The 19,090-nt window shown below is 39.7% G+C and overlaps 1 non-coding gene across 1 annotated transcript; it reads left to right on the forward strand.

The window, feature by feature from the left end:
• Positions 1–18,480: 18,480 nt before the first annotated feature.
• Trnaa-cgc lies at positions 18,481–18,554 on the forward strand. Its single transcript has one exon. It is a non-coding gene; the product is annotated as a tRNA-Ala (tRNA).
• The last annotated feature ends 536 nt before the right edge of the window (positions 18,555–19,090 follow it).

The following is a 19,090-nucleotide window of genomic DNA, read 5'->3' on the forward strand; positions in this document are numbered from 1 at the left end:
TGTACACAGATCACAGAGCGATACAGTTTTTACTTTCGGCTAAATTTACACACGACAGGTTAAGCAGGTGGAAACATTATTTACAGGAATTTACTTTTACAATAGTTCACATTCCCGGCACACAAAATGTTGTAGCAGACGCACTATCTCGTTCTCTCGGCAACAATCAGCAAGACATCGCAACCAACTTCTGCAAAGCAAATTTTAGAGTCATGTACATTCAACAAGTTGCATTTGAAAATTTTATTTCTTCGTCATTACAGGACATAGCAAAAGAGCAAAGTAAAGACAATGTGTGGAAAGAGATTAAACACCTCAGGCAAGATAGGAATAATATTACGATTAGAAACCATAACACTGTACGCAATGACATTCTATTTCGCCGCTCTCATCCTGACGGCAACAATTGGTTATTATGGATTCCTGACGAGCTTGTTAACAAATTAATCTGGTATACTCATTTAAGTTATGCACATTACGGAGCTAGAAAATGTTTTCTAATACTGAGACAGAACTGTTATTTTGCCAACATGGAGAAACGTATACGACGAGTTTTAGCGTCATGTAAAATCTACCAGAAAGCTAAGTCAGACTCAACTTCACATATTCCTCCATTATATCCCATTGTACTTGTTAAATTGAGACATATGGCCGCTGTAGACATTTTTGGTCCGATTCCTAGAACTAATAGAGGTTTTTGCTACATCTTTGTCGCTGTTGAACTCACTTCAAAATTTGTTACCTTCACTCCGTTACGGAAAGCTACTGCTAAAACTGTTTCGAAAGCATTTGTAAAACATTTTCTATCTCATGTAAGGCATGTGATGAAAGTAATTTCTGACAATGGCTCACAATTTCGTTCTGCTATATGGACACGTATGTTACGAGCTAGAAACATTTCTCCGATCTATATATCTAGGTACCATGCTTCTTCGAACCCTTGTGAACGATTAATGAAAGAAATTGGTAAACTGTGTAGAATATACTGCCATAAAAGACATATTGATTGGGACACACACATACTCTCATTCCAGGATGTAATTAATTCCATACCAAATGAATCTACTATGCTATCTCCGTCTGTTATACTGAAAAATTCTGAACCACCTAACAAAATTAAAGAATTAGTAACATGTCCTACATCTCGTCGACTACGACACCATGAAAGAATTGACATTGCGCTGAACAACATCAAACGTGCCGCAGAGCGCCGGAGAAGACAGCGAAGACGTGTTTGTATACGCTGTGACTTTCGCATTGAACAGAAGATATTAGTACGTACACACCATTTATCTAATAAAGGTAAAGGTAGGGGGCAGTATATTTGAACTTCTATACGCAGTACCATATCGGATTCGCAGCATTCCTCACCCCAATGTTGTACACGTCGAAACTTTGAGAACCAGAAAATCGAAAGGAAACCACCACTGGTCAAACAGCAAACCTTTTATTGAATAAAAATACTTTATGATTTAACATGCTATAATGCCATTTGCTAATTTTATGATCACTTATGCAATTATATTCACATGACTACTTACTGATGACTATCGTAATTTTTCTTGGCAAGTGCCTGGCAAGGTAAGGTTAGCAGGTCGCTCTTCTTGTCGTTACATATCAGACTGTGCACATTTTTCCAGATAAAATTACGTATGCTATGAATAATTATGCAATTTTATCTAGAGACACACTAATTTTATTAAATTCTCTCTCCATTAAAGTCTTTAATTCTCGCCTCTACTAACTACACAACATACAAGCTGAACACAAAGAAGGTCACATTTCTTGTCATCATTTTTTTGTGTATGTACGATTGTTTTCATATTTTGTTTTTATGCACTATGAAATAGTTAAGATATAGCAAACACCAGTTGACTTTGTTATTTTGCCTTATGATATCTCAACATCGTGACTGTTTTACATTTTTCTGCTGCTGCATTGTGATATTCTGTGTACATTTTTGCATTTGAACACTGTCTATTTTATTTGACATATTACGTTTTCTGTCATGTTATGCTGTATGCTTAATTATGTTACCATAAACCAATCATTATTTAGGGAGTGTATGATGTGAATGCAAGACATTAATCTTTGTTCATCAATTTCAGAAAGAAATGATGCGTAAAAGAAATAAATTAAACAGAAATGGGAATTTCACCTTCGGAATGAATGAAGGAAGATGCAAACCTTGTGATGAAGAGTAAATGGATCAGGATTAACAAGCATTAACAAGAATATACTATACACATCGTAGAATAGCAGTCATAACTAATTTTTTCTTTCAGAATACAAGGTGATTGATGCAGGCTGTCTGACAGAACTACACATCTTAGTTTTAGTGATGAAATATGGTAGAAATAAGGAATAGTTGTATAATGAATAATGAAGTGATTTTTTTGCAGATGATAATGAATGCTGATGAATAATGATGAAGACAATGCTACTATGGATAATGAAGTTTTTCTTTACAGGTGATGATAATAATGGAGTTATGATAATATGGATAATGAAGTGAAGGATATTGAAGTTTTTTCTTTACAGATGAGGATAATGTTGAAGTTATGTATTTATGCTATATAGTTATTTAAGTATTTGTTGCAGTTCGTTTTGACAGTATGTGTTATATTGCATTGTATGATGACTGAAGGTTTTGGAAAGGACAGCTATGGCACACAGTTTTATACACATTTCACTGCCTGTTAATTCGAGGTCACTAATTTTCAGCATAAAATGCGTTTCTTCCTTCGGATTAATAATCCATTTTTTTGTATATTTTTTGCGGGAGAAATTATTTATGAAATTATTGTGCTATAAGCAGTTGTTCATTAAGTCTATGTCATTTATGAATGTGATCACATATACTCAACTTGTTTCATAACCTTGCTACAGCTGACTCATGACGAATGACGTTACACATCTTCATTTGCAGCAATAAGTCAAATGCAAATATTATTATCCCTCAGCAATTAGTTATCGATCTCAACGCAATGCATTGCTAGCAAATAATAAAAAAATATAATAATACTTTGTAATTAGGAAATGAGTGACTATGTTCTCTGTAAATCATTATATGAATATTATTATGTAATGACTTCTGATGATTTGTAATTAGGAAATGAGTACCAACGTTCTCTGTAAAGCACCACACGAATATAGTGACTTCTGATGATTTGTAATTAAGTAATGAGTGCCAGTGTTGTCTGTAAAGCACCAAATGAATATAATGACATCTGATGGTTTGTAATTAGGAAATGAGTACCAATGTTCTCTGTAAAGCACCACATGAATATAATGACTTCTGATGATTTGTAATTAGGAAATGAGAGCCAGTGTTGTCTGTAAAGCACCACATGAATATAATGACTTCTGATGATTTGCAATTAGGAAATGAGTACCAGTGTTCTCTGTAAAGCACCACATGAATATAACGACTACTGATGATTTGTAATTGGGAAATGAGCACCAATGTTCTCTGTAAAACACCATATGAATATTTTGACTTCTGATGATTTATAATTAGGCAATGAGTGCCAATGTTCTGTGTAAAACGCCAATTTATGAACATTATTCTGTAATATTACGTACATGGTACAGAAATGTTCAATAACTGGACAATGAATGCCGTAAACTACTAAGGTAATTCTCAGTGAAGACTAGTATGTGACTTAATGTCCTTCACCTTCTGGCCTAACTACCCTGAATCACTGCAATATCCGTTTATCCTGTATATCCTCTTGATCATGGAGCACTATATTTGGTTTTTGCACTAATTCTACGTTGGTGTACCTTACAAGAACGTGGTGTTGACACGTCATTCTGTCCACCACCTTGAGTGATGGAGATATTATGGTCCCACTGTTTGGTGTACCTAATGTACTGCTAAAATGATAACATGGAATATTACTACGACATATCAGTGTCTTGGCTACGCTGATAAATACTTCTGGGAAAAGAACTTCAGATTGTTTCACTTGGTGTTGTGCTACAGTAGAAAGATATGGACTTTCCGTGCAGCTGCGTGCAACCTAAAGTGCTACAACCATGATGCAATCCTTCCCTTTCCTATCCTAATTCTTGTAACATTGCGAAAATCATTTTTTGCTAATATGATTTGTAATCATGAGTAATACTTTTTTTTTCATTTGCTGATATGTTCTGAACTACAGTACATGTGCACTTATATCATTTGTCGATGAGATTTGTACTCATTATGTCTATTTGTTGTGAAGACTTTGAAGAATTTTTCAGTGCATGTGCACTTATGTCATTTCTTAATACGTTTTGTGCTGAACGTCAGTAAGTGTGCACTTTTGTCATTTATCAATATGATTTTTATATACATTTTTCTGATTTGCTGATATGTTCTGTGCTCATTGTATATATATCTTTTTTTCATTGTCTGATATGTTTTGTACTCGGTGCATGTGCACCATATTTACGTCATGTTCTGCAACTGTTTGTAAAGTTAATCAGTTAAGAAAAAATTTGTTGCTCATGGCAAGTCCAAATCACTCACCATCGCTGCCAAATTTTTGCCCCCCCCAGTGGCGGGTTATGAAACACATATGTATTCAGTGTATTCATTAACAGCGATGGCGAGGCATGACAGAATCTCTGACCAGAGAGTTATTTACGTTGCTAGTCTGCACATGACCCCGCGAGAGTTCAGTTCCGTGTAGCGAGTCGGCAGGAACAGTAGTTGTGTGTGAGGAGTCGACAGTAGCTGTAGTGAGTGGACGGTTGTACTGAGCGGGCGTCGACATGGGTCTCTGGTCACGGTTCTGGACGAGGTATATTGTTATCGAAGGTAATGAAGCAGCATTGCGCTCAGCTAATAACATATGTTAATAGTAATTAATTTGTTCAAGAATTGCCCCAATAATAATTTTTCTACAAAGTAAACTTTTTAAAGAAAAAGATTCATTTCAAGTTAAATAATATTTCCTATGCATTCCCTCCAAGAATCAAAATTAAACATGGGCCAGCATTGTACGGGGCTGTGCCGTAAAATAAGAGCAGATATAGATGCAGTTTACTGAGGTACGAATTTTGGTTTTTGTGTTCAGGTTTAATTACTGCACAGGGCCGAAGGTCAGCGCAGCTGGCCTTATAAAATTTATCAGGTTCATCTTAACGTTAATTTTGTGGGGACTTAAGATTTTTGAACATTTTTATTATCATTGAGTTTTATTACTGTGGGAAGCAGACATTTGGGTCTATTTGCATATTTTATTCAATTCCTGTCATTTTAAAATATTTTCACGGGGAGGTAACACTTAGCTCATTTTTATTATTCAGTTTTGTGGGAAGACAACATTTCACTTAGTATTGACTTTCGTATTCTTGCTGGGAGGTTACGATTTCACTAATGTTTACTAACGAATTTTCACGGGGAGGTTACAAGATGACGAAGAGATTGATGAAATGTATGACGAGATAAAAGAAATTATTCAGATAGTGAAGGGAGACGATAATTTAATAGTCATGGGAGACTGGAATTCGATAGTAGGAAAAGGAAGGGAAGGAAACGTAGTAGGTGAATATGGAATGGGGTTAACGAATGAAAGAGGAAACCGCCTGCTAGAATTTTGCATGGAGCATAACATAAACATAGCTAACACTTTGTTCAAAAATCAAAAAAGAAGGTTGTATACATGAAAAAAGCCTGGAGATGCTGACCGGTTTCAGATAGATTATAATAATGGTAAGACAGAGAATTATGATCCAGGTTTTAAATTGTAAGACATTTCCAGGGGCAGATGTGGACCCTGACCACGATCTATTGGTTATGAACTGTAGATTGAAACTGAAGAAACTGCAAAAAGGTGGGAATTTAATGAGATGGGATCTGGATAAATTGAAAGAACCAGAGGTTGTAGACAGTTTCGGGGAGAGCATTAGGGAACGATTGACAAGAATGGGGGAAATAAATACTGTAGAAGTAGAATGGGTAGCTTTGAGGAATGAAATAGTGAAGGCAGCAGAGGATCAAGTAGGTGAAAAGACGAGGGCTAATAGAAATCTTTGGGTAACAGAAGAGATACTGAATTTAATTGATGAAAGTAGAAAATACAAAAATGCAGTAAATGAACCAGGCAAAAAGGAATACAAACGTCTCAAAAATGAGATCGACAGGAAGTGCTAAATGGCTAAGCAGGGTTAGCTAGAGGACAAATGTAAGGACGTAGGAGCATGCATCACTAGGGGTAAGATATATACTGCCTACAGGAAAATTAAAGATACCTTTGGAGGAGGAAGAACCACCTGCGTGTATATCAAGAGCTCGGATGGAAACCCAATTCTAAACAAAAAAGGCAAAACAGAAAGGTGGAAGGAGTATATAGAGAGTCTCTACAAGGGCGATGATCTTGAGGACAATGTTATGGAAATGGAAGAGGAGGTAGAAGAAGAAGAAATGGGAGATATGATACTGCGTGAAGAGTTTGTTAGAGCACTGAAAGAACAAAGTCGAAACAAGGCCCCGGGAGTAGACAACATTCCATTGTAACTACTGATAGCCATGGGAGAGCCAGTCCTGACAAAACTCTACCATCTGGTGAGCAAGATGTACGAGACAGGCGAAATACCCTCAAACTTCAAGAAGAATATAATAATTTCAATCCCAAAGATAGCAGGTGCTGACGGATGTGAAAATGATCGAATTATCAGTTTAATAAGCAACAGCTGCAAAGTACTAACACGAGTTGTTTACAGACGAAGGGAAAAACTGGTGAAAGCCGACCCCGGGGAAGATCAGTTTGGATTTCGTAGAAATGTTGGAACACATGAGGCAAAATTTACCCTACGACTTACCTTAGAGAATAGATTATGGTATGGCAAGCCTACGTTGCTAGCATTTGTAGACTTAGAGATAGCTTTAGACGATGTTGATTGGAATACTCTCTTTCATTTTCAGAAGATGACAGGGGTAAAATACAGGGAACGAAAGGCTGTTTACAGTTTGTATAGAAACCTGATGGTAGTAGTAAGAGTCGAGGGTCATGAAAGGGAAGCAGTGCTCGGGAACGGAGTGAGACAGGGTTGTAGCCTATCCCTGATGTTATTCAATCTGTATATATAGTAAGCAGTACAGGAAGCAAAAGAAAAATTCGGAGGAACAACTAAAATCCAGGGAGAAGAAATAAAAGCTTTGAGGTTCGCCGATGACATCGTAATTCTGTCAGGGACTGCAGAGGACCTGGAAGTGCAGTTGAACGGAATGGACAGTGTCTTCAAAGGAGAATATAAAATTAACATCAACAAAAGCTAAACGAGGATAATGGAATGTAGTCGAATTAAATCGGGTGCTGCTGCGGGAATTAGATTTGGAAATGAGACGCTCAAAGTAGTAGTTGAGTTTTGCTATTTGGGGAGCAAAATAACTCACGATGGTCGAAGCAGAGAGAATATAAAATGTAGACTGGCAATGGAGTGGAAAACGTTTCTGAAGAAGAGAAGTTTGTTAACATCGAGTATAGATTTAAGTGTCAGGAACTCTTTTCTGAAAGTATTTGTATGGAGTGTAGCCATACATGGAAGTGAAACGTGGACGATAAATAGTTTGGACAGTAAGAGAATAGAAGCTTTCGAAATGTTGTCCAACAGAAGAATGCTGATGATGAGATGGGTTGATCACATAAGTAATGAGGAGGTGTTGAACAGAATTGGGGAAAAGAGAAATTTGTGGCACAACTTGACTAGAAGAAGGGATCGGTTGGTAGGACATGCTTTGAGGCATCAAGGGATCACCAATCTCTTAGTACTGGAGGGCAGCGTGAAGGGTAAAAATCGTAGAAGGAGACCAAGAGATGAATATACTAAGCAGATTCAGAGGGATATAAGTGGCAGTAGGAACTGGGAGATGAAGAAGCTTGCACAGGACAGAGTAGCATGGAGAGCTGCATCAAACCAGTCTCTGGACTGAAGACCACAACAATATCAATATAGTATAGCGCGCTATCTGTATATTGGAAGTTTTAATCACCTCTTGACGACAAGGTCATGACTCAATTCCGATACGAATGCCCTGGTACCCACAAAAAATTTGTACCACTTATTGCCTCAAGCTGCCTGCCTCTGTTTGTATAGTCTGCTGCTTACTGGGGATGCTTCTAGATGGAAGAGTCATTACCGTTGGCATTTAACTGTTTTCTTTTCCATTTGTAGTTGTCATTCCCCTCCCCCATGAACCACGGACCTTGCCGTTGGTGGGGAGGCTTGCGTGCCTCAGCGATACAGATGGCCTTACCGTAGGTGCAACCACAATGGAGGGGTATCTGTTGAGAGGCCAGACAAACATGTGGTTCCTGAAGAGGGGCAGCAACCTTTTCAGTAGTTGCAGGGGCAACAGTCTGGATGATTGACTGATCTGGCCTTGTAACATTAACCAAAACGGCCTTGCTGTGCTGGTACTGCGAACGGCTGAGAGCAAGGGGAAACTACAGCTGTAATTTTTCCCGAGAACATGCAGCTTTACTGTATGGTTAAATGATGATGGCGTCCTCTTGGGTAAAATATTCCGGAGGTAAAATAGACCCCCATTCGGATCTCCGGGCGGGGATTACTCAAGAGGACGTCGTTATCAGGAGAAAGAAAACTGGCGTTCTACGGATCGGAGCGTGGAATGTCAGATCCCTTAATCGGGCAGGTAGGTTAGAAAATTTAAAAAGGGGAATGGATAGGTTAAAGTTAGATATAGTGGGAATTAGTGAAGTTCAGTGGCAGGAGGAACAAGACTTCTGGTCAGGTGAATAAACGGTTATAAATACAAAATCAAATAGAGGTAATGCAGGAGTAGGTTTAATAATGAATAAAAAAATAGGAGTGCGGGTTAGCTATTACAAACAGCATAGTGAACGCATTATTGTGGCCAAGACAGACACAAATTCCATGCCTACTACAGTATTACAAGTTTATATGCCAACTAGCTCTGCAGATGATGAAGAAATTGAAGAAATGTATGACGAGATAAAAGAAATTATTCAGGTAGTGAAGGGAGACGAAAATTTAATAGTCATGGGTGACTGGAATTCGTCAGTAGGAAAAGGGAGAGAAGGAAACGTAGTAGGTGAATATGGATTGGGGGGAAGAAATGAAAGAGGAAGCTGTCTTGTAGAATTTTGCACAGAGCATAATTTAATCATAGCTAACACATGGTTCAAGAATCATAAAAGAAGGTTGTATACCTGGAAGAATCCTGGAGATACTAAAAGGTATCAGATAGATTATATAATGCTAAGACAGAGATTTAGGAATTAGGTTTTAAACTGTAAGACATTTCCAGGGGCAGATGTGGATTCTGACCACAATCTCTTGGTTATGAACTGCAGTTTGAAACTGAAGAAACTGCAAAAAGGTGGGAATTTAAGGAGATGGGATCTGGATAAACTGAAAGAACGAGAGGTTGTAGAGAGTTTCAGGGAGAGCATAAGGGAACAATTGACAGGAATGGGGGAAAGAAATACAGTAGAAGAAGAATGGGTAGCTCTGAGGGATGAAGTAGTGAAAGCAGCAGACGATCAAGTAGGTAAAAAGACGAGGGCCTGTAGAAATCCTTGGGTAACAGAAGAAATATTGAATTTAATTGATAGAAGGAGAAAATATAAAACTGTAGTAAATGAAGCAGGCTATAAGGAATACAAACGTCTCAAAAATGAGATCGACAGGAAGTGCAAAATGGCTAAGCAGCGATGGCTAGAGGACAAATGTAAGGATGTAGAGGCTTGTCTCACTAGGGGTAAGATAGATACTGCCTACAGGAAAATTAAAGAGACCTTTGGAGAGAAGAGAACCACTTGTATGAGTATCAAGAGCTCAGATGGCAACCCAGTTCTAAGCAAAGAAGGGAAGGCAGAAAGGCGGAAGGTATATATAGAGGGTTTACACAAGGGTGATGTACTTGAGGACAATATTATAGAAATGGAAGAGGATGTAGATGAAGATGAAATGGGAGATACGATACTGCGTGAAGAGTTTGACAGAGCACTGAAAGACCTGAGTGGAAACAAGGCCCCGGGAGTAGACAACATTCCATTGCAACTACTGACTGCCTTGGGAGAGCCAGTCCTGACAAAACTCTACCATCTCGTGAGCAAGATGTATGAGACAGGTGAAATACCTTCAGACTTCTAGAAGAATATAATAATTCCAATCCCAAAGAAAGCAGATGTTGACAGATGAGAAAATTACCGAACTATCAGTTTAATACGTCACAGCTGCAAAATACTAACGCGAATTCTCTACAGACGAATGGAAAAACTGGTAGAAGCGGACCTCGGGGAAGATCATTTTGGATTCCGTAGAAATGTTGGAACACGTGAGGCAATACTAACCTTACGACTTGTCTTAGAAGAAAGATTAAGAAAAGGCAAACCTACGTTTCTAGCATTTGTAGACTTAGAGAAAGTTTTTGACAATGTTGACTGGAATACTCTCTTTCACATTCTAAAGGTAGCAGGGGTAAAATAAAGGGAGCGAAAGGCTATTTACAATTTGTACAGAAAGCAGACGGCAGTTATAAGAGTCGAGGGGCATGAAAGGGAAGCAGTAGTTGGGTAGGGAGTGAGACAGGGTTGTAGCCTCTCCACGATGTTATTCAATCTGTATATTGAGCAAGCAGTAAAGGAAACAAAAGAAAAATTCGGAGTAGGTATTAAAATTCATGGAGAAGAAGTAAAAACTTTGAGGTTCGCCGATGACACTGTAATTCTGTCAGAGACAGCAAAGAACTTGGAAGAGCAGTTCAACGGAATGAACAGTGTCTTGAAAGGAGGATATAAGATGAACATCAACAAAAGCCAAACGAGGATAATGGAATGTAGTCAAATTAAATCGGGTGATGCTAAGGGAATTAGATTAGGAAATGAGACACTTAAAGTAGTAAAGGAGTTTTGCTATTTAGGGAATAAAATAACTGATGATGGTCGAAGTAGAGAGGATATTAAATGTAGACTGGCAACGGCAAGGAAATCGTTTCAGAAGAAGAGAAATTTGTTAACATCGAGTATAGATTTAAGTGTCAGGAAGTCGTTTCTGAAAGTATTTGTATGGAGTGTAGCCATGTATGGAAGTGAAACATGGACGATAACTAGTATGGACAAGAAGAGAATAGAAGCTTTCGAAATGTGGTGCTACAGAAGAATGTTGAAGATAAGGTGTGTAAATCACATAACTAATGAGGTATTGAATCGGACTGGGGAGAAGAGAAGTTTGTGGCACAACTTGACTAGAAGAAGGGATCGGTTGGTAGGACATGTTTTGAGGCATCAAGGGATCACAAATTTAGCTTTGAAGGGCAGCGTGGAGGGTAAAAATCGTAGAGAGAGACCAAGAGATGAATACACTAAGCAGATTCAGAAGGATGTAGGTTGCAGTAGGTACTGGGAGATGAAGAAGCTAGCACAGGATAGAGTAGCATGGAGAGCTGCATCAAATCAGTCTCAGGACTGAAGACCATAACAACAACAGTTGTCATTCTTTTCGATCCACCATCTCGAGCCTTACCTTCGCAATATTGACAGTTACAGCGGTCTGGTTGGTGACATTGTGCTTGAACACTTCTGACAACCAATCTGTAGGCATCGCCCAGTCCCGGACTGGAAACCTTACTGTTTTGCCAACATGTGTGGTAACGCTAGACAAAATAATACAGAATTAAACGCTACCTCATTTATTTCTCCGTATACAACTATCTGCCGTTTCTTCGGAGGCGGCTGGTAGGTTAGCAGCTCGGTGAAGAATCTGCTGACATCAACGGCTGACTTAGGCAGCCGCAGTTCGCTCTAACAATTTTGTACCCGGGGCGATAACTTTTGGTAAGTGGGTTCCACCCGTGATGTGGAAGACACTGCAAATCGGAATCTCTGCGCCTGTGCTTTGCATCTCATCCGCCATTCTAGGAGTACTCCGTCCTTCCAAAATCCGTGCCCTTGCTATCCCATCAGAGAAACCTACCGATCGGTAACTACCTGCCAAGCTTCCTGGGTTACATATCCGTCTAACACTTATAAAATAAGACAGCCTATTGCTGTTTGTTGACCTGTTGGCTACGGGTAAAAAACTCATCATGATATCTCCTGTGTGAAAAATTTCAGACTAGTCCTCCATTTGGATATCTGCAAGTGGACTGCCAACGATAACGTGACGATTAGAAAAGAATGAATACCCAATGAAAGGATATAGTTCTATGAGTCGGCATGTGGACTATCGAAAGTCTGAACCAGGTAGGGAAGATAGAAAATTTGAAAAGGCAAATCCTAAGTCTCGGTCGAAAAATAGTGGGGGATAGTATAAAGTGTAATGGATAGCAGACAAGGATACCTCATGAGATGAGTGTAATGTAATTTTTACATTTACAGGAAAATAACCGGAAGTGACATCAAAATACGTGATTTAATACACACAAGGGTGCTACATTTAGGTCCTTGATTAACTGACCGCACACACTACCTTTGAAACGCAAATCATGAACGTATGAAAGTGATACAATCAAAGGCATTGCAATAAATAAAGCGTATTCAGTAGAACCAGTTGACAAATGATCTGTCAAAATTCAGACGAAGCAAACGTACGTAACAGGAAAACTACAGGGATAACAACCAACTGGACACATATCTTCACAAGGTTTCACTATTTAGGCAGAGCCTCACAAGAAACTGCTAACATATTTAGAAACACTAGTGACACCAATATTAAAATAACCTTTTCCACAAACAATTAACTGGAACACCACTTACCTCACACAATAAACACGAACACCCCAATAATATAACAAAGTGGAATACACATATTACAATGTAACATATATCCAGAATTTAACATAGGCAAAACAGGAAGAACTTTCTATACACACAACAAAGAGCACACAGATGTTTTAGAATTAAGCACTTTGACTAATTTGCAATAGCTAACCATATTTACTTAGTGGGCACAGTGGTAAAAAACTTGATGTACTAGAACAGTTAGAAATAACGTCACAAAAAGAAATATGTGCTGAAAAAACGTAGAGTGAACAAACAGAGTTCTACAACTGAAGCTTTATCAGTAACGTTTAATAAACAAGTCTTTAATAATACAGCCATTTGAGAACATACAGCCGCATTTGAAATATACGCAAATATTTGGTTTATAAATGATAACTATATATAATGAATAATACAAAAGCTATGTATCTTCTCAGAAATAATAATATCCATTTGTAGAAATGCAGCATTTTTATGTTTAAATTCTTTGACTTGTTTGAGTTGAGTTTGCGAATATGCTGTATAATTGGAAGTTCATAACTGTGCATAAACATGTCTAATCATACTTCCCTTCAAATCCATGTACCTGGTGCTGGAAACTGTAAGTTATTTTGCAATTTGTTTTAGCTTTTTAATCTTAGATTCGAATTGTGTCATTACTTAGTGTGTAATATTACGAACAACAGAATTAACCTACATTTGGAAAAAAAAGGATTTATGTAGACTGTAAATACACGTGAAGATGGTCACCCTGATGTCGAAATCATTATTCACTGCAATAAAAGCTACATTGTGACTGAAAGTAGTTGATCTGTATTTTATAAAACATATTCGTTCTTACTTTGTTTGCTCACATGAAATGACATTAATTGTGAACTTGCAAATGTACAGGTTGGCTTGCATTCATTCTGTTGTTATGGTTCTAAAGCATATGATCGGTAAAGTAGGGCGAAGAACCGCTTAAAAAATTTTTACTTTTGAAACGCTTTTCCTAGAGTAGTGGTGATACTTGAGGCTACGCTAGGCATAAATAACGCTTTGTAAACTCTTATAACTAGAGCAGTTGTCACCAAAGAGAAAACAACAAGTGTCAGCAAAGAGAAAACAGTACGTTTGAACGCTTGCAGTGTTTGGCCTGGTGGTGAAGTTTGCACGACGCTGTGGTTTCCCTGTCCTGCTATGTGGCAGTAGGGCCGTGTGGACGTCACGTGCACCTCGGACGGCAATGGTTCTTGGAGCGACAAGGCCGTCACCCGCCACAAAGCGGGCCGCGTCTCATCAACGCCACGGCTGCCGAGATCAGTGAAGCGCCGTGCGTGCTGAGAGCCCCGGACTGTGCATACCGCCCCAGGTGACCCACACCTAGCGTGCAGGCCGCGGCTGACCGCATACCCGGCGGGTCAGGCGCCGCGGTTGGACACAACTGTATACGTACGTATCCCTCAATGCTCACATATTCTTGTCGTACGGAATTTAGAAGATAAGAAGAAGATACTGCGCTTTTGTAGCTGTATACCATTCAAAAGAGATAACTTAGGATGTTTCGAAATTATTTCAGTCCGTACTAATATTATAAACGCGAAAGTAATTCTGTCTGTTACGTTCTCGCTATTAAAAGGATGAACCGATCTTCGTAAAATTTGCTATAGAGATAAATAGAATGCTGTAGTCTACTTTACAGTGTATGTAATACAATACATTTATTGATTTTAAGAATGTAACGCGCGAAATGCAACAATAATTACTCTTCGAGGAAGTTATATACTCTTTCACTTTTGAACTTTATTATGTTGGTGAAAATGCTTCTATTGTTTGATATGTCTTGTGTAATACGACTCAATGTAATGAATGGTTCAAATGGCTCTGAGCACTATGGGACTCAACTGCTGAGGTCATTAGTCCCCTAGAGCTTAGAACTAGTTAAACCTAACTAACCTAAGGACATCACCAACATCCATGCCCGAGGCAGGATTCGAACCTGCAACCGTAGCGGTCTTGCGGTTCCAGGCTGCAGCGCCTTTAACCGCACGGCCACTTCGGCCGGCAATGTAATGAATACAACGCTTACAGAGTATACGTGTTTAATCCGCACTTCCATAGTAATATCAGCCACAGACCCACTACGTTTTAGTTGCTAAGAGTCATGCCCTTCTCATATGTTCAAATATGCATATAAACGCGCGCAGCTTTTGTCCTTCGTCCGTAACGTCCCAAACTCGATTAACATCCGAATCGAATTTTTCTCGGGTCGCACATAGGCATGTATGTTATCCTCACCATGATTTTACAATCATCGACGCACAAGTCGCCGAAGTGGCGTCAAATAGAATATCTCGAACCGTGTCTCTCGGCCGAAAAAGCCATAACACACTTCATTTTACTTCACTGATGTGTGATCGTAACCATTTGTAACAGCTAATATTCTACAAAATTTACGTTTGTTCTTTCTTTTCTTATTTTAAAGAACACAAAAGTACTTCATGGAACGTAATCCGTTTTCTTAAAAGAACTATGCAAACATTGTAGAAAACTACCGGCAGTAAGAATTATCCGGTGTACTAAATAGTCGATGATATTTCGGTTGCGTAGCCCGTTGTCGTTTTCTAACACTTGTCTTAAGTTATCTGGACACCTTCCAGCACCATCAGGTGAGCCGTTGCAGATTGGCTTCGGTTGCTCAGGTAACGCTCTTACTGCGGAAAATGATCAAACCCGACAAGTGATGTCACGTCTTCCCCGTGGAAGCCCTTGAAGCGAATCTTGAAATTTTCGCGACGTATTGAATATTTGATAACGTTGCGAGAGTACCAGTCGACATCACTATTCGATGTTTCGCCTGAAGATGCCTGACAGATGTCCAGATGAAGTCTCGACGGAGGAAGAAAATGACGACCGGCTGAACTCCGGTAATTTCATCGTGTGTACATCTACATCTACATTTATACTCCGCAAGCCACCCAACGGTGCGTGGCGGAGGGCACTTTACGTGCCACTGTCATTACCTCCCTGTCCTGTTCCAGTCGCGTATGGTTCGCGGGAAGAACGACTGTCTGGAAGCCTCCGTGCGCGCTCGAATCTCTCTAATTTTACATTCGTGATCTCCTCGGGAGGTAAAAGTATGGGGAAGCAATATATTCGATACCTCATTCAGAAACTCACCCTCTCGAAACCTGGCGAGCAAGCTACTGCGCGATGCAGAGCGCCTCTCTTGCAGAATCTGCCACTTGAGTTTGCTAAACATCTCCGTAACGCTATCACGGTTACCAAATAACCATGTGAGGAAACGCGCCGCTCTTCTTTGGATCTTATCTATCTCCTAAGTCAACCCGATCTGGTACAGACACTACACTGATGAGCAATACTCAAGTATAGGTCGAACGAGTGTTTTGTAAGCTACCTCCTTTGTTGATGGACTACATATTCTAAGGACTCTCCCAATGAATCTCAACCTAGTGCCCGCCTTACCAACAATTAATTTTATATGATCGTTCCACTTCAAATCGTTCCGTACGCATACTCCCAGACATCTTACAGTTGTGACTGATACCAGTGTTTGTTCCGCTATCATATAATCATACAATAAAGGATCCTTCTTCCTATGTATTCCTAATACATTACATTTGTCTACGTTAAGGGTCAGTTACCACTCCCTGCACCAAGTGCCTATCCGCTGCAGATCTTCCTGCATTTCGCTGAAATTTTCTAATGCTGCAACTTCTCTGTATACTACAGCATCATCTGCAAAAAGCCACATGGAATTTCCGACACTATCTACTAGGTCATTTATAAATATTATGAAAAGCAATGGTCCTATAACACTCCCCTGAGGCACGCCAGTGGTTACTTTAACGTTTGTAGACGTCTCTCCACTGATAACAACATGCTGTGTTCTGTTTGCTGAAAACTCTTCTATCCAGCCACACAGCTGGCCTGATATTCCGTAGGGTCTTACTTTGTTTGTCAGGTGACAGTGCGGAACTGTATCGAACGCCTTCCGGAAGTCAAGGAAAATAGCATCTACCTGGGAGCCGGTATCTAATATTTTCTGGGTGTCATGAACAAATGAAGCGAGTTGGGTCTCACACGATCGCTGTTTCCGGAATCCATATTGATTCCTACAGAGTAGATTCTGGGTTTCCAAAATCGACATGATACGCGAGCAAGAAACATGTTCTAAAATTCTACAACAGATCTACGTCAGAGATACAGGTCTATAGTTTTGCGCATCTGCTCGACGACCCTTCTTGAGGACTGGGACTACCTGTGCTCTTTTCCAATCATTTGGAACCTTCCGTTCCTCTAGAGACTTGCGGTACACGGCTGTTAAAAGGGGGGCAAGGTCTTTCGCGTACTCTGTGTAGAATTGAATTTTCATCCCGTCAAGTCCAGTGTACTTTCCTCTGTTGAGTGATTCCAGTTACTTTTCTATTTCTTGGACACTTATTTCGATGTCAGCCATTTTTTAGTTTGTGCGAGGATTTAGAGAAGGAACTGCAGTGCGGTCTTCCTCTGTGAAACAGCTTTGGAAAAAGGTGTTTAGTATTTCAGTTTTACGCGTATCATCCTCTGTTTCAATGCCATCATCTTCCTGGAGTGCCTGGATATACTGTTTCGAGCCACTTACAGATTTACCGTAAGACCAGAACTTCCTAGGATTTTCTGTCAAGTCGGTACATAGAATTTTACTTTCGAATTCACCGAACGCTTCACGCATAGCCCTCTTTACGCTAACTTTGACATCGTTTAGCTTCTGTTTGTCTGAGAGGTTTTGGCTGCGTTTAAACTTGGAGTGAAGCTCTCTTTGCTTTCGCAGTAGTTTCCTAACTTTGTTGTTGAACCACGGCAGGTTTTTCCCGTCCCTCATTATTTTATTCGGCTTGTACCTGTATAAAACGCATTTTAAAATTGCCTTGAACTTTTTCGAAGAGCTGTTCCTCATCAAGTTATCCAGAATGGTTTCCGTTGGAGTTCGAGATCTTCAGCATCACGTATGGCAACCGTAATGCGTTACCAAAGCCTCAGACCTATGTTGCCTGCTCCGCATATGCCTTCGAATATATTGAAATCGATACTTTTCACTCGCAGTTGCATCCTTGACGTACAGATGTTTAAACCTCACATACTCCACGGCATCAGCACAATCAAAGAAAATTATGCATGTCGCTCTTAGGATGTTACCTTTTGTCGGTTATAAGGCAACCAGGCTATACGATTTAATGGTTGGGCAATTCACAAGATCTGGGGCTATTTAGAATTTGTCCTAGCCATTACGAAATGAATTTGGAAATTCTGAATACGGTTCGAAGCGAAACATACATGAAAATTTGTGCTGCACCAGGACTCAAACACGGATTTCACGGCTATTGTGGGCAGTCGCCCTAACCACGACTCTTCTTTCTCTTTTTGCGTGGTTTCACTGTCGTCACCTCTGTGTCTTCCTTTCATGATTCAAAAATAATAGCTGTTTGTCTTTTAATAATAAAGTAATACTGCTTCGCTATAAATTAAACTTCTTTTTGTCTTGACGGATATTTTGTCCGATTATAAATAAAACATAACTTCTCTGAAGTATACTGTAAAGTTTTAAATTTAATACCCTCTACTGCCACGATAATTACATTCTTGTTTCATTAAAATTAAATTATTTCCTGAGCTCTACTGAAATTCCCCTTTTTTGTCACTAAAATATCACATTTTCTAATAATATCTTCTTCTTTCTGCTACGTAAACTACTCTTACCGACCGAGGTGGTGCAGTGGTTAGCACACTGGACTCGCATTCGGGAGGAAGACGGTTCAAATCCGTCTCCGGTCATCCTGATTCAGATTTTCCGTGATTTCCCTAACTCGTTTCAGGCCAATGCCGGGACGGTTCCTTTGCAACTGCACGGCCAATTTCCTTCCTAATCCGAGCTTCTGCTCCGTCTCTGGCTGGCTCTGAGCACTATGGGACTTAACTGCTGATGTCATCAGTCCCCTAGAACTTAGAACTACTTAAACCGAACTAACCTAAGGACATCACACACATCCATGCCCGAGGCAGGATTCGAACCTGCGACCGTAGCGGTCACGCGGTTCCGAACTGACGCGCTTAGAACCGCACGGCCACGCCGGCCGGCGCTGCTCCGTCTCTAATGACCTCATTGTCGACGGCGCGTTAAACACTATCCTCCACCTCCTAAAGTAGTCTTCTTGCTCCGTATCTGAAAACTGTTAAACGTTAATGGCATAATTTTCATTGATCAATAAAGCTCAAAAGGATCATATAAGTAAAAAGCCCCTACTTCAACAGCAAATTAATATTCGTAGTCTTAATCGAAACTTCTTGCTCGATTTACTTGGGGTTACTGG

Source organism: Schistocerca americana, chromosome 3 (genome assembly GCF_021461395.2).
Source record: "Schistocerca americana isolate TAMUIC-IGC-003095 chromosome 3, iqSchAmer2.1, whole genome shotgun sequence".
NCBI lineage: Eukaryota > Metazoa > Arthropoda > Insecta > Orthoptera > Acrididae > Schistocerca > Schistocerca americana.